Source organism: Sturnus vulgaris, chromosome 6, assembly GCF_052056855.1.
Source record: "Sturnus vulgaris isolate bStuVul1 chromosome 6, bStuVul1.hap1, whole genome shotgun sequence".
NCBI lineage: Eukaryota > Metazoa > Chordata > Aves > Passeriformes > Sturnidae > Sturnus > Sturnus vulgaris.
Genome location: NC_142248.1, coordinates 4,626,129 through 4,640,536, shown reverse-complemented (window position 1 = coordinate 4,640,536; position 14,408 = coordinate 4,626,129). Strand labels below are relative to the sequence as shown.

General features: G+C 40.6%; 1 long non-coding RNA gene across 1 annotated transcript in view; it reads right to left on the bottom strand.

Moving 5' to 3' along the window:
• Positions 1-560, bottom strand: part of LOC148223291 (uncharacterized) — a 28,081-nt gene extending 27,521 nt beyond the window's left edge. Inside the window, exon 1 of the long non-coding RNA XR_015804405.1 lies at positions 493-560. This is a non-coding gene — a long non-coding RNA (uncharacterized LOC148223291). The remainder of the gene's footprint in view (positions 1-492) is intronic.
• Between the last annotated feature and the right edge of the window lie 13,848 nt (positions 561-14,408).

The following is a 14,408-nucleotide window of genomic DNA, read 5'->3' as shown; positions in this document are numbered from 1 at the left end:
TGTATTTTGCACTTCAGCCAGAAGTGCAATCAGTGCTTTGCAGAACACACGCAGAAATATGGCTGCCTAGGAGAGTATGTGTTCTGGGGTGATTCATATCAGCTAAATAAAGGTAATTAAAGATATAAAGGACTGAAGCAGTAAAAACAGGACTGAGCTATTTAACCAAGTGTGACAGCTTTGCATGACTGATTATTCATGAACTACTCCTAGGCAGTTAAGAAACCTAAAATGTGATTCATTATCTCTAGAAAGAAAACAAGCTATTTATTAAGAAATCTAACTTCACGGTGCTCCTAAATCTAGTATAAATATTTGAATTTCTGTCCATAAAGTTTCTGAAAAACATGAATAACCCCTTCACCCATTCACATTTGTATACATACATCTATTTCTTAGCTGACAGTTAGCAGGTAGGCATGAATATATGCAATGCAAATGCATATCCCAAAAGCCTTATGCAATTAGTTATTATTTCTACCTGGTTCTTACCATGTATTTTTATGGAGATCAAGTCCATCAGCTAAGGAATGCTAAATCATCAGGCCTTTATAAAAGAGAAATGATCCACCATATTATCCTCTGCTCAGGCTGAAAGCTCTACTCTTCCCAGGTTTGTAATTGTACAGCACACTAAATTATGATCATAAACTGTATTAAAAACTCTTCATTAACTCTTCACATGCAGTCATTTCAGCTCATTTACTTCATTAGTTAGCTGCTAATACTGAGGGCACTGAAAGCACAGGTATGTGAGGGGGTTAATGTGAGAGCCACTACAAAACTATGAATTACCAGTTCATTGCACAGCACCTAGAAAATCCCTAATTACAGCTCACAAGCTCATAATGAACCAAACATATATAATTCTATGGAATGATCTGTTAACAAAAAAAAGCTTATACTAATTCTTGTTTATTCATCTGAGCATCACAGCAGGATAACAGATAAAGTGCTAATTTGCATGTCATTTAGGCTTTTTGCTATTTTATTTTTTTTTTTAAATTTCCCCTGCACTTTCTGCTGCTAAGCATGGCTATTTCTCTTGGTTTGTTGGGATTTTTTAACTGATGAGGTACAGTACATAAATATATATTATAAAGAGTCATGCCATTATAAGCATGCTTTATTACGAGCCTGCCTTAAATTAAACATAAAACAAACACCAGGAAATTGTTATCAAAGGTATTTGCTATCAAATAATGTTGCTTGACTATTGAGTGCTGTAATTGGAAATTGCTACAGTTGCCAGTGCATTTGCAGTTGAAATATTTAGGTGTTATAGAGAAGGGATTTTCCTGGACTGTCCACCTCAATCAAACAGTAAATTTCTTAGGCTGGCTTAAAGCAGTATTTCTTTCAGGGTAAAATAATGGCACAGCTTCTCCAGGATCACTTTTGGAATTACTGCATTTTAGTGAGGTTTTCCTTCAACCTATGCTACTCGTATTGAAGAATAAAAATAAGATATTTTATAAAAACACCCAAAAAAACCCCAACCCTACCTCTAAACCTCCTTCATATTGATTCCTACTGTGGTTTTCCAGCTCGTTTTTCTGCTTTAGTATTTCGTTAATAATTTATAGTACTATTTCTAATATTCCTAGGTTTGTTCTATTTTGATTACAACTACAGAGTTTCCAGGAACAAAGCAAAGCTTATATTGAAACAATACTTTATGTCATATGAATATGGAAATTAGTTTTTTAAATGGAGTGGGCTTTTACAAGGTTGCTGTTATATCTGACTCCACTGCAGCCTTACTCACTTTCCTTTGCTGCCAATTAATACTTGCAGCTAAAAGAAAAGGACAGATTTTGCAAGGAATCTGCAATGTGATATTCAGCTTTCTCTCCTTTCACTCACTGAAGTTTTGTTTCTCTTACTATAGCCTGAGGATAAATAGTCATAATAACGGCATGTTTTCTCATTTTCCTCATGGAAATTTTGTGGAATTTAATGTCTAACCTTTCTGTAAAAATTTTAAAACCCCTATGCATCTCTGCTACAGCAATATGTCTCTTTAAGGATCATTAGGGTGAATTACAACATCCTGTGGGGGGGGTGAAATCTATGTATGACTTGAAAATATTTTTACTGGACTTTGCACGATTTCCTCCTTTCGTCTGCTCAAGATGACTTATCCACAGAGATTAAATGCAGTTTTGGATCTATGTCCTTGAATGTACTAACAGCTGTAACACAGTGTAAATCAAATAAAAGCAGATCCACTTCAAGAAAAACATGCATAGTTATGCAAAACATAAATTAATGTTATGCTTATAGGATCAGATACTTGTGGGGGTTGTCTATGCTGCCTGTCTTTTTGTGAAGGTTTGAAAAGTCTGGAGACAAATGTAGCCAACACCAAGGACGGTATCTGTGGTTTCTTGTGGTACCTGTCACTGGACAACAGAACATCCTGTTTTCTGAGCACCTGCTCTGCATTATCCTCCAAAGGTGCTTTGTTTCAAGAGACCTTTGTAATGCCAGAACAATTAGCCTCAGTGTTTTCATACTGCAACATCGTCAGCCCAGGAGAGGAAGATACACCATGCAAATGATGACCTGAGGACCTGGGAATTTAATATGCAAAAACACCACATGCAAAGTTCAGTGGGTAGAGATCCCTGTAATATGTATGAGTGCTGGGTTTAGAGCAAGATGGAGTGATCTTACTGGAATAAATCATTGCCTAAGTGTGGAACATCCTTCTCTGATCCTCTGGATTCAGACAGCCTGGGCTCTGAACATGCAACGCTGACCCCAAAATTACTGTGTGGATAGTCACAAATATTCTGGAAGACAGCCAGTGGTCTGGGTTTTAGCTGGAGTCAAGGCATTTAGTCCATATGACAGAAGTGTTTTCATTGCATGATAAAAAGTGTTTGTGGCATCTAATAAGCTCATTATCAGGTTCATGTAGGCACTCACTGCTGTTGTTATTCTTGTGGTTAATAGTAGCAGTGCTAATAACAATCTGCCAGTCTTAGTAGAGACTGAGATTTGGGGGGGCGGGGGCGGGGGGAAAAAGGCAGAACAAGCCTCATAGAATTTACGCTGGAAATGAAATTTCAAAATCTATTTATTTATCTGAGGGGTCATGTGTCGCTGCCACACACAGTTTTAGGGCAGAGTACCATAAAACAAAAGCAAAAAAGCGGCTTGTTTGTCTTTATCAGCATATGACCTGGAGAGCATACAGAGCTGACACTCTGCCTTTTCACTGCTCTGTTGCAGGGCAATAACAGACAGACAGACAGGTGTGGCAGCCCATCATGCTGTTAATCTCTTTTATCAGCCCATCATGAATGCAGAGAGCTCATGAATCAGAGTCCAAAGGGTGGATGTGAGAGAATTATCTTGCTGCTACCTGGAGAAATGGAGGTGGCGTTTCTCCTGTAAGCAGGACCATTTAATCCACACTGGTCCCTGCCCTCCAGAGTGCAGGGGCCTCCTTGGCCGGGGAAAAAGAAGGAGCAGAATAAATTCAGCACTGCTAGGACAAGGAGCTATCCACTTAGTAGGGGAAAAGAATCTCAAATTCCCATCATAAAGGCAAACCCCACAGTGCTGCACGCTCAGCTAAAGAGGCAGCCTTCAGCCTGGGGTGCCAAAGGGCCAGGTGGTTTTGTCAGCCCTGCTTTTGTGGGACTGCAAAGCCCATTCAGTTTGCAGATCCCGCCACTGTGTCCCTGCAGGCAAACTAAACCCTGCAGTCCCCAGGACCACCGGACTCCCTCTCCCCATGGAGATTTCTAGTGGGGAGCAGCCCAGCCTAAAACATGCTGGGAACTGCTGGAAGAGTGTGCCAGGGCTGTTGTGAAAGTGTAATGGCATAAACAAGCAAGCAAGGAGTGTTTCTTCACTGTTCAATTTAGCAGCTCAGATATAACCACAGAGGCCATACATAGTTAGTTCCCATCAGAGCTTCCCAGAATGATCATGTCCAAGTGCCAGCTCTGTGCAGAACAAATCCACCTCTGCTGACACCTCATTCTTTCCCGTAGAATTATAGGAATTTGTTCACATATCAAATATTGCTTGCTTGAAGTGTCCCAGTTCTTGAGACTTTACTGGAAATATCAGCTGGGAAAGAGACCAGATACTGTAAAATCTTTCATAATTCTCTCCCCCAGCCTGGGCTAGATGAGTTTTCTGAAAGGCTCCAGACAAAATCTTAACTTTTTGCTTTTTAATCATCACTCTTTTGCTTCAGCTTGAAATTAAAACCAAAAAGAAAAAAAAAGTTTGCTTTTTGAAACAGATGAATACATAATGCTTGAATGAGTAAAGAAAAAGGGGATTTTTCTTTTAACCGACTTGCCAAAATTAATTTTGCAGTGAAATTATTCTTCCCTCAATTCTGTCTTTCCTTCTTCAATTGAACTTACACTGAAATAACACTCTTAATCCCCAAGAAGCATCAATATTTTTGCTGTAAAGCATTGCACAACTTGTGGTATGGACTAATGCCATGCATTAGCCATGAAGCAAGGTTTGACGTAGCTAAAGAACATCAAGTACAATACCACGTTTTATCAAAACCAAACAGCAGAACAATGCACACAAGGCTCTCACAAATATACCAGACCCATCAGATTTCAAGCTGATAAAGTCAATACAGAGAAGAAATATAGGGTACAGTCTGTCTTCATTAACACAGAAATAGGCACAGCAGTTCCACTCTCCCTCTGCAGCATGCTCTTAACTCAACAGACAGGGGGGGATCAGCTTCTTACACTGAAATATTGGGAGTCTGGAACTCAGAGATCTGTGTTTTTCCACCAGAGCTCACATCCCTCAGAAATGCCCTGGAAGGGACATGCCCTCCCCCAGGCACACAGACCAGGCAGCGTTTTGGTTTGGTGGCAGCACAAGGGACTGAGCTCTATCCCCATCCCTGCCTGCAGCTGAAAGGGAGGCACCCACACAGTTAATCAGCCAGCTGGCAGAGCCTTAACATCCATCCCATGGCCTACTCTGCTTGAATGGGAATATGTTAAAAAAGAACGTGGCGTGCCCCACAGTGAAAAGGGGGAGAGCAGGAGAGGCTGAGCCCTGGCCATGGGGGTTGAAGCACGCAGGCATCCCTCCTCTTCTTCCTGCACTGGCTGGCAGCACCAGGAGCACCCAGGACACTGGGGGTGCATCCTCAGGGCGTACAGGAGGCAGCACAGTGGGGCAGACCCCAGCTGCTTTCACCCAGAGCTTGCAAGGCCATGGTTAATTGCCCAGGGGTTTATTCCATTTCCCAGGAAGGTTTGGCTGCTGGCCACACACACATAATTCTAGTGCCACCAGTACCTGAGCACACTGCAGGGAAACCACCTTGGGTGCATCTGCATGCCCACCTGGCACACTCTCTTATCACACAGGTTGTCTACCTTGACAAGATAGGTGCATAATTGTCCACGTGCCTTTCATTGCCCAGCACAGAGGCAAAAGGTCTGATCAGATGTTTCAGTTCGTCTGTCAGGGTGACAAGCAGCACCATGCAAAATTGTGCAAGTCAGTTCCAAACACCAGAAACAACATCACCCTTAAAACAGAGATCCACCTAATGATGTAAGAGGCAAACCCTGCTAATTAAGGAGCTACAACAGCCCTGGGCAGCAGGTGAAAAACCACAGGGGATGGATTTCTGCTGCCCTGTGCTCTGTGCACAGGCAGTTCAGCAGAGCAGCTGTGCTAATTTTGTGGCCACCTTGCTTCCACAAAAGCCTGTACCCAGCCTGGCTGCTCAGGATGACCCAGGGCACCTCAACACCCTGTCCTGAGTCATACCTGAGCTGAACTTGTTGGCTCTGACATGGGGAAGCCCCAGGACACCACAATCATTTTCTTAAAAACACAGCTCTTACCAGCATCCCAGTGCTCCTCACTCACTTTTTCTGTTCGTTTTTGGGGAGATGTATGAGATGCACATTGCAGAGGGCCCGACTGCCCTGCATAAACCAGCACAGTCCATGCTGGGGTACAGCATCCCTTTGGTGGATCCCACAGGGTTTGAGTTACACTCCCTAGAGCCCCATCTTCATGGTTTGCATTCTGGTTCATGCCTATGGTGAGGGCTCAGAGGGAGCTGGGATGGAAGGAAAAGCATTGACTCCCAACACTGAAGCTCAAATAACTCAGCATTGACATGTGTAATAAAAGAAACAAACATCCTCAGTGATAGGTACATGGTGGTTGGAAAAGTTAAGAAGAGAGTGAAGTGCTAAGGTGAAGATAATTAAAGAAGCAAACACTGCTAAAACTCATGTTATAACTAGTTTACAGTAGAGCCAGGGTTTTTCTTAATCCAATAAATATCCTAATTTAGACACCAATTCAAACCTCATTTAATGAGATGTATGGAAATACTGCAAAAAGAGCCTGTCAGTGCTCCTGACTTTGGAGAGTTTGAAAGTTATACTGCAGGAGTGATTTTACCCACCATGTTTTCTCTTTCAATTTCTCTTTCTGAAGCCAGATAACACAAAAGATAAGTTCAAATGTTTTTAAAAGGAAGCGTTTCTAAACCCTTATTTCATTTGTTGTGGGTGAAGATCTAGTCTCCCTGAGCAGGTTTGCTCTATGAAGCAACCAAGATTAATTATTTTCTCAAGTCTCATTCTAAGGGACTGGGAATGGACATTTTTTTCATTAAAGAAGAAATGCACAGAGACCATAGGCTGCTCTGATTCATGGCTGGTGTATGTTATGGCTTGGGTTGACATGAAGCCATTGTAACTAAACATTGTAAACTAAATAGGGCCCATAAATGGAAAATGTTTAAAAGGCCGTTACATAACTAAATAAATGGGCTGAAAATCTTGTCTGCATGCCTCTCCCACACACATTAGCTGGGGATGATGGTTTCACCTGAGATTGAATCTCATCTGTTGCCGCTATATGCACTGCCAGGCTACAGCAAATATTACTAATCACATCTAATTATTTTTTAAAGAACCGTGGAGGAAAACAAACACAATCAGATAAACTGACTCCTTTTGCAACTTCACCAAGTTTGCTCCAGCATCATTACACGTAACATAGACAAGAAAATGTCAGATATAAAGAAAATTACCTTTTTTATGTAGAGAAACTGGAGGGGACACATAGCAGGGCACAAAGCTTTGCCTCCCAGCCACTTGGCTTAGCACCCAAATTTCAAGGTAACCATTGGGTTATGCCAGCAGCCACCACTAGAGAAGTCAAGCATTTTGCAGCCCACATGGAAGGAAGTGCTGGGTCAGAGCACAAGGGACTGAGAAAGAAAGCCATCAGCTATGCCTTCTGCCCAAAGCTGTGCCCTGTCACCTCTGGGTGACTACAGCCTGCAAACCAAGGGAAACAAAGCCACTGCAGGAAAATCCTGCAGCTACTTTTGGCTACCTGATCCAAAACAATCACAGCACTGCTGAGCAAGCACTGGGGGAGAGGGACAAGCTTGTGTGACCTACAGGGACTCTGCCATGGGACCAGCAAGTGCCCAGCCTCCAGCAGGCACTGCCTCACTGCTGGGATATTGTTCAGAGGCATTGGAAAGGCCACAGAGATACTCGTGTTATTCCTGGGCAGCTCCACAGTGACCTGCACTTGCTTTCCCAAATCTTTCCTCCAAGCCTTTCAAAAGCACTGCTTTGCTGGTATTTTCTTGGGAAAAATCTCTCAAACACTTGATCACCGATGTTTATTTATAAAATTCTTCCACTGCTTCAACTACCTAAAAAATTTCACCTATCTGCCAGGTTTTTTTTGTTTAGACTGTGTATACTTTGTGTACGATGAACAGAAATGTATTGGATTAACAGAGACAAGCCACAGGAATGTTCTCATCCTGGTGCAGCCTGTGTGGCCTGGGACAGCCCCTGTTCTCCCTGTGCCAACGTGCAGATCTGCCCTCACAAAAAGATGCTGCTCTTCTTAGGCCAGGCTCAGTTAAGTGATGGGTGCTGTGATGATGGTTGTGAGGTGCTCAGTTACCAACAAGTCCTGTTTTGGGATGTTTTTTTGCTTTGAGTATCCAAGTGCATTGCCTGGCATCTCTGTGCACCCCTTCTTGTCAGCTTCTGGGAAGGGTTTAATGTTTCTCCATCAGTTGTGATGACTGATTCTCCATGTGCCTCTGCAACTTCACTTTATAGCAACAGAGTAAATCTGTTATCAGCTAATAATTAAATAAATATTGATCTAAAGTGCTTAATATGAATGCAAATAGCTGTTTGTGAAGATTTCTCCCATAACCAACTTGTAATTGCTCTTAATTTTTATTTTTCCTGACACCTTCATTTCACTGACAAATTCAAGTGAAATCCAGACTGAAAAGCTGTATCACATCCTAGATTCTGTAAATAATCCAGAAAACTGAAAGTGAGAGAAGTTCCCAGTTTCTGTGCCACAGTAATTTTACAAAGTTCTCAAAACATGGCTGAACTACTTGGTATGGCAAGAGGCAATCCTATTGATTCATGGTTAACAAATTGCCCTCTTTCCAGACAATCAAGATCAAAGTGTGTTTTCACTAGAAATTTAAAACCTTGGGGGTGTGTTGGATAACTGAGCAGTGAGTAATTGGGATATGGAATCTTTCATCTGCAGCAGTCAACTCCTATCCACAACTCATGTTAAGAATGACTAAAACCTCTTGGTGGATGGTGCCCGTGCAGGACCATCATCCCTGGAGCACAAAGCTGGTGCCCAACAGGACTGCCACCTCCAGACCATCTCTCCAGCCCTCCTCCTGTATCCTGCAGTTGAGAAAGGGTGAGGCAGGAGCTGATTTTAAAATGACAATAAAATCTACAGAGAATAGCAAGGAAAATGCTACCTTAGCAGTTTCTGGAAATAAAACATTTCATGCCAAAATATCATGACTGCTGCTGGTCTCGAGCAGGGGAGGACAGAGCTATTCACAAGCTATAGATTTTTTTTTCCCAGAATGATGGAAACATTCAGAGAGTCTTCAAGCTGTGAGTATCATAACTACAAACAGATCCTTCTACCATCTTTCCTACATTGCTGAAATCAACAGTCTACCCATGAAGTGAAACAGCAGTTCTTTGAGAAATTACATATTTATGATAGCTCTGCTTTCTTTTATATTTTACTTTTCATTGACCTTTTAGAATTTCTGTAACTTTTTTCCCCCACGAATGAGCATATGCAAATTAATTTCTGCTCTATTTCCCTCATTAGTAATATCTTACTCTACAGGCTTGTGTATTTAAATCCACACCTATAGCATAGCTTGTGGTGAAGATGCCAACTCTTGTTTCACATATATTTAATTTCCTGGGATGAAATGCTGATTCAAGTAGACTTAATAAAGAAGTAACTCATTTAAGCATGGAAATGAAGCTGTTGCATGTGAGAGATCTTCTCCAGTCATCTCACCAGTGCATACCAATGGTGCAGTTTAATCTCTACATCTTTTGTTTGGTCTGATTAGGCATATCCCAACTCCTATTAGGCATCAGGAAGAGAGCAAGTTAACCTCAGAAGATAGCAGCATGAGACTCAGTCCTTGCTTCCTGATATATCCAAGCCCAACATAGTTTCATGTAGCTGAGGACGACAGTACCAAGTGCCCAATCCATTTTGCTGTGGTGTGGCAAATGCAGTAAGACATTTCCTTCTTGTTAACTCTTGGGTCATCGTCTGTCTTTTGATTTTGCACTGGAATTCCCCAAATGCCAAGGTAGAGAAAGCCTTGTTCTAGGTAATGGAATTAACTTAGTAGTGCTAAGTAAATTAGTCATTAGAACTTATCTGTTGTTGCTACAACCTGATCTGATCTGACACCACAGGCAGCATAGGCTTGCTCTTTCTTTGCATAGGATTTTTTCTCTTCCTGCATGTCGTGCAGAGTGTGCTGCTGACCTGCAATGTTTGTCTGCTGACTCTCCCAACACAGGCACTGCACATCCTGCATGTCCCAAATCCACATGCAAACACTAAAACTGTCCATTCACTACAGACAATCCTCAGATAACTGATCTTAGTAGGCTGCAGCCGGCCTTTTGTTACTACCTTCCTACATAGCAATTATCACTCAGCTTAGAAGATTGACATTAATGCATTTTCTTTCTATCAGCTGCATTTTGGATGGCTAGATCTCCTTTCCTTGGTGCTTTGTTGATAGTGAAATGGAAGTTCAGTGTTAAGATTTCTCAGCTTTTCTCTTTAGCCCAAGAACTCAACTGAAGACTAAAACTGGAGAATGAAACTGTTGAAAAAGAGATGATCTAAACATGAATGAAAAAAAAATAGCACAAGTCTTTCAACTTGTTCTGTTTCTTTTGAAAAAGATTCCACATATTCACCTTTCACTGGATGGCTACTGTTGGTCAACAAGAAGAATGAGATTGGCTAAAAGCTTCACTTTCATGAAACAAAAGCCAACTAGCTAAGCTGATTAACTGGATGGATGATCTTTCCTGTCAAACCAGAATTGTCTACATTACCTTTCATTTTTTAAGGTTAAGAATTTCATTTTTTCTGACAAATAAACAAAACCCATTCAACCTTATTTTCTAACACTTTCAGCAAAAGCATTTCACTAGAAATGAGAGTGCTTCATGGCAGCCAAATTAAAGGAAAGGACAATCCCAGTGCAGAGCAGCTGCTTGTATCTGGCTGATGCATTTGCATTCAGGATCTATTCATATGTCATTGAGGAAGTTGATTCAGCTCAAGTCTACACAGGCATGTACATAAGCATCTCAAAAACACCAGCTAGAGACTGGCACTCTTTTGTGTATATAAATGGTGTGAGGATTATTCTGTTTCTGATAAAAATGTTTTGAAGAGAGGATTGAAAGCGATTTTAGGATACTACACCAGAATGTTGTTACAGAAATATAGAAGTTGTGTTATAGGCATACAGGAAACTTTTTATTGCATCTTTTTGTTGATAGGAGGACAGTTATCTGCAGCACATGATGCTGCCAGTGTAGCAGTATAGACCAATCTAGGTTAATACTCCCCAAGTCTAATAAGAACAACAACCTCTCCATTTCTTTTAACATTTGAACTTTTATTATCACTCACATTCAGGGAAACAGTACACAGTAAACAATTACCTAGCAGGTTAGAAAGGTGAGGCTCAAACATGACTCAGAGTAGATCATTGTGAGCTGTTCTCCCACTTGTCCTCTGCAGCCAGTTTGAATACTGCACATATTTGAATTTAAAAGGTTTGTCCAGATGCTACTCTTCTGTCCAAGAAATGCCGGTAATTTCTTGTGAAATAGAGGAGAAAAGTGGCCAAATACAACAGTGAAATCCTAACAAAAGCCAACTTTATGAACTGTCAATGCATGTAGCTTGGTCAGAAGATTTTGAAAAATATTTTCTTCATGGAGACATTTGTGTTTCATCGATGCTTTCATAATTCATGAAGACGTATTGCAGAGTCATAAAAAGCCAAGATGGAAAAGATCTAAGATGATGCCAGTTCATCCCTCACCCAAAAGAAAGATCATCTGCCCTTATGTAATTCCCTAAGATGTTGGTCTGACTTGTTCTTGCAAATGTCTGCTGTTGGGATTCCTATCCACACCATCACAAATCCCTTGTGTACATGTAACCCAAATTTCATTCATTATAGTTTTGGCTTGTTATTTCTCATTCTGTCTCACTAGTAATGGAGGAAGATTTCTCTTTTTTTCCTCATAACTCTTTACATGTTTGAAGACTGCTACCATCCTTCTGTAAAACAACCCTGGTTTTCCAAACTTTCTCCATAAAACATCTTTATTTACTTCCAGTCTTTCTTGCTACACTACGAGGCAACTTGTTTTATTTGATTTTTATTTTTTTTTAATTTTAAAAGAAGTACAGTGTCCAGTGCTGAGCATGTTGCTGTATCTAAAGCCAGTCCCACTTCTGCTGAGCAGGCTGGAAGGGCAGTGTTGTTATCTCCCAGCTGTCACACCTATTTATATGTTCTCACCTGTTTTCTCACAGTAGCATGGCACTGCCAACTCCTTTATAACTGGTGTTCCACTGCAACACTGCATTCCTTCTTTTTACAAAACAACCATCCAATAAGTCATTTACCACCTCATATTTGTGCAACTTGCATATTTGTGCAACATATTGAGCCACTGCCCTTGCTTTTGTTTGTCTGGAATGGCCTTTTACTTATTTACTTATCACTTCTCTAGTGTATCATCATTGTTCTGAATTTTCATCCTTTCCTTCAAAGGCCTGGCTGGTATGACCGACAAACTCAGCAAACTGACTCTGTTTTTTAATAAGCAAAGTCATTAATGAACATACTGAATAGTACTTGGCCCATGAAAGATCACAGTGGAGTCACATTTAATTCAACTTAGTTTGACAGTGAATCACTAATAGCCACTCCTGGAGTACAATTTTGCAACTAGTTTGAGCACAGTTCAGAGTAATTTCATTAGGATCCTTTTTCCATACTCTGTTTATGAAAGTATCTATGAAGCAGTGAAAAGCCTAGCATGTTCTCTCTCCTATTTATAAAGAAATGTCAGCCTGTCACACTAACACAGTATAAAAGTGGTTGAGATTGTGCTTGGAAATCCATTGTGGCTTTACAGGTGTTTTGCAAATAGAGTATAGGTAGCAATTTTGGAGAAGCTGAAGTTACACTTTCTGACCTACATTTCACTTGGTCCTCTTCTCCTCACCATCCCCTTTTACAGTACAGTTTTGGTATTTACCTTTTCCTGTTTACCACAGCTCTTATTTTCTTTTTTGAACACACTGTTAACAACTCAGTGATCGCCTTAAACACCTTCCTAAACCATTTAAATTGATTTTGGAAAGACGTGCTGATGTGAAACCTTCAGTTCATATTCTTTTAGCATTCCATTCTGAGGTGTCATTTCTCTTTTTTCTGATTTTAATTTGTGTGGGCATGCTGATCAGGAGTCCTACGAAATTTCTAGTGGGAAAGTTTCAAAAGGCTCTCACTAGTCAGACAGGTACAGAGAAAAAAAGAAAAGTAAAAAATCTATTCCAAATTTAAAAATAACTCTTTTTTTTATATTGTAGTATATTTTTAAAAAATTTTCAAGATATTTTTAAAAAATACTATGTTAAAATTTTAGAAGTTATAAGTCAGGTCTGCTTTTATTTGTAACATGCCTTCTGGACAAAAAAATAAGCATAAAACCAACCCTACACACAAACCACTGTGACTAATTAAAGAACCTAGTATTTCTTTCCCGGTTTTTCCCTGAGACATGCATCAAGAAAAACCTACTAGTAGAAATTTTCCGCTTTCATACTATGCTCAGTACCTAGGTTATACTTCTACATGGTGAAATAAAGCTGACAGGCCCAGAGTAGAGTTGAAAATTTATGAGCAAAAAAGTCCAGAGACCATTACCAGAGCTGTCTCATCTGTGGGTTATAGTGGCTCCCTATGGCAAACTATTGCTTTCCCCTCATTAGAGCAGAAAATAAAGCTGTATAATACAGCAAAAGGCATTGCAGAAATGGTCTTTTGAAACATATCATACTCCACAACTAATTCAGGGAGAACAGGTGTTGCAGCTGCATCTCCCACATACACATTTGTCATAAACCAGCTTTGTGCTTCAGCTGCAATCACCTGAAGCACTGAGAAAGATTTGTGTCTGAATACAACATGGCACAGTGAGGAACTGCAAAGTCTCTGTCTGAAATGGTTGACACCATCCACTACAAGATCCCTCCAAGTGACCAAAACCAAAACAGTTCATTTTATATTCCTGTGCACACAGCAAAGTCCCTTAATAAGTAAACACACAGCACTTCACAGAGGCATCAGCACACCACCCTGTTTATCAAAAGCAGAATTTAGGAGGAATACATTTACAATTGTACTAAAGGAAAGAAGAATGTAGCCCCCAACTCCATTATCTCAAAATAATAGCCAGAGAAAAAAAAAAGCAGACTTTGCTGGTGAGAAAATGAGAGGACACATCCTGAAGTGATTTGCAAGTTTGGACTCCATATATAGGACAATTTCTCTGGGAACCCACTCATGTATGAACACCTGTGTGACACATGGCTCATGGGTACATTTCCACATCCAGGTAATAATCCAGGTCATAGGATTTCTGCTTTATTTGGTAGATAAGAAACAACATTCTCCAGAACATCTCTGGATAACAAAACCTGAACTCTCTCCATGCTATCCCTTTCCACTGCTGTGCATGTACCTGCCTTTTCACCAGGACATAGCAGGAAAGGGAGGATGGGCACTCTTACTGCAGTACCTTGGCCAGCTATAAAGAGATCCACCTTCTGCTACCCAAACATTTGGATCATAGACCTCTTAGTACCTCAAGCTCCTTAAATAGGATATTAAAGGATACTTGTAGCTGACTTGCTTCAAATAAGCCCATAAACGTACCCAGATCCTGTTTTCTTTCCTAACTTTTCCTGGAAGGAAG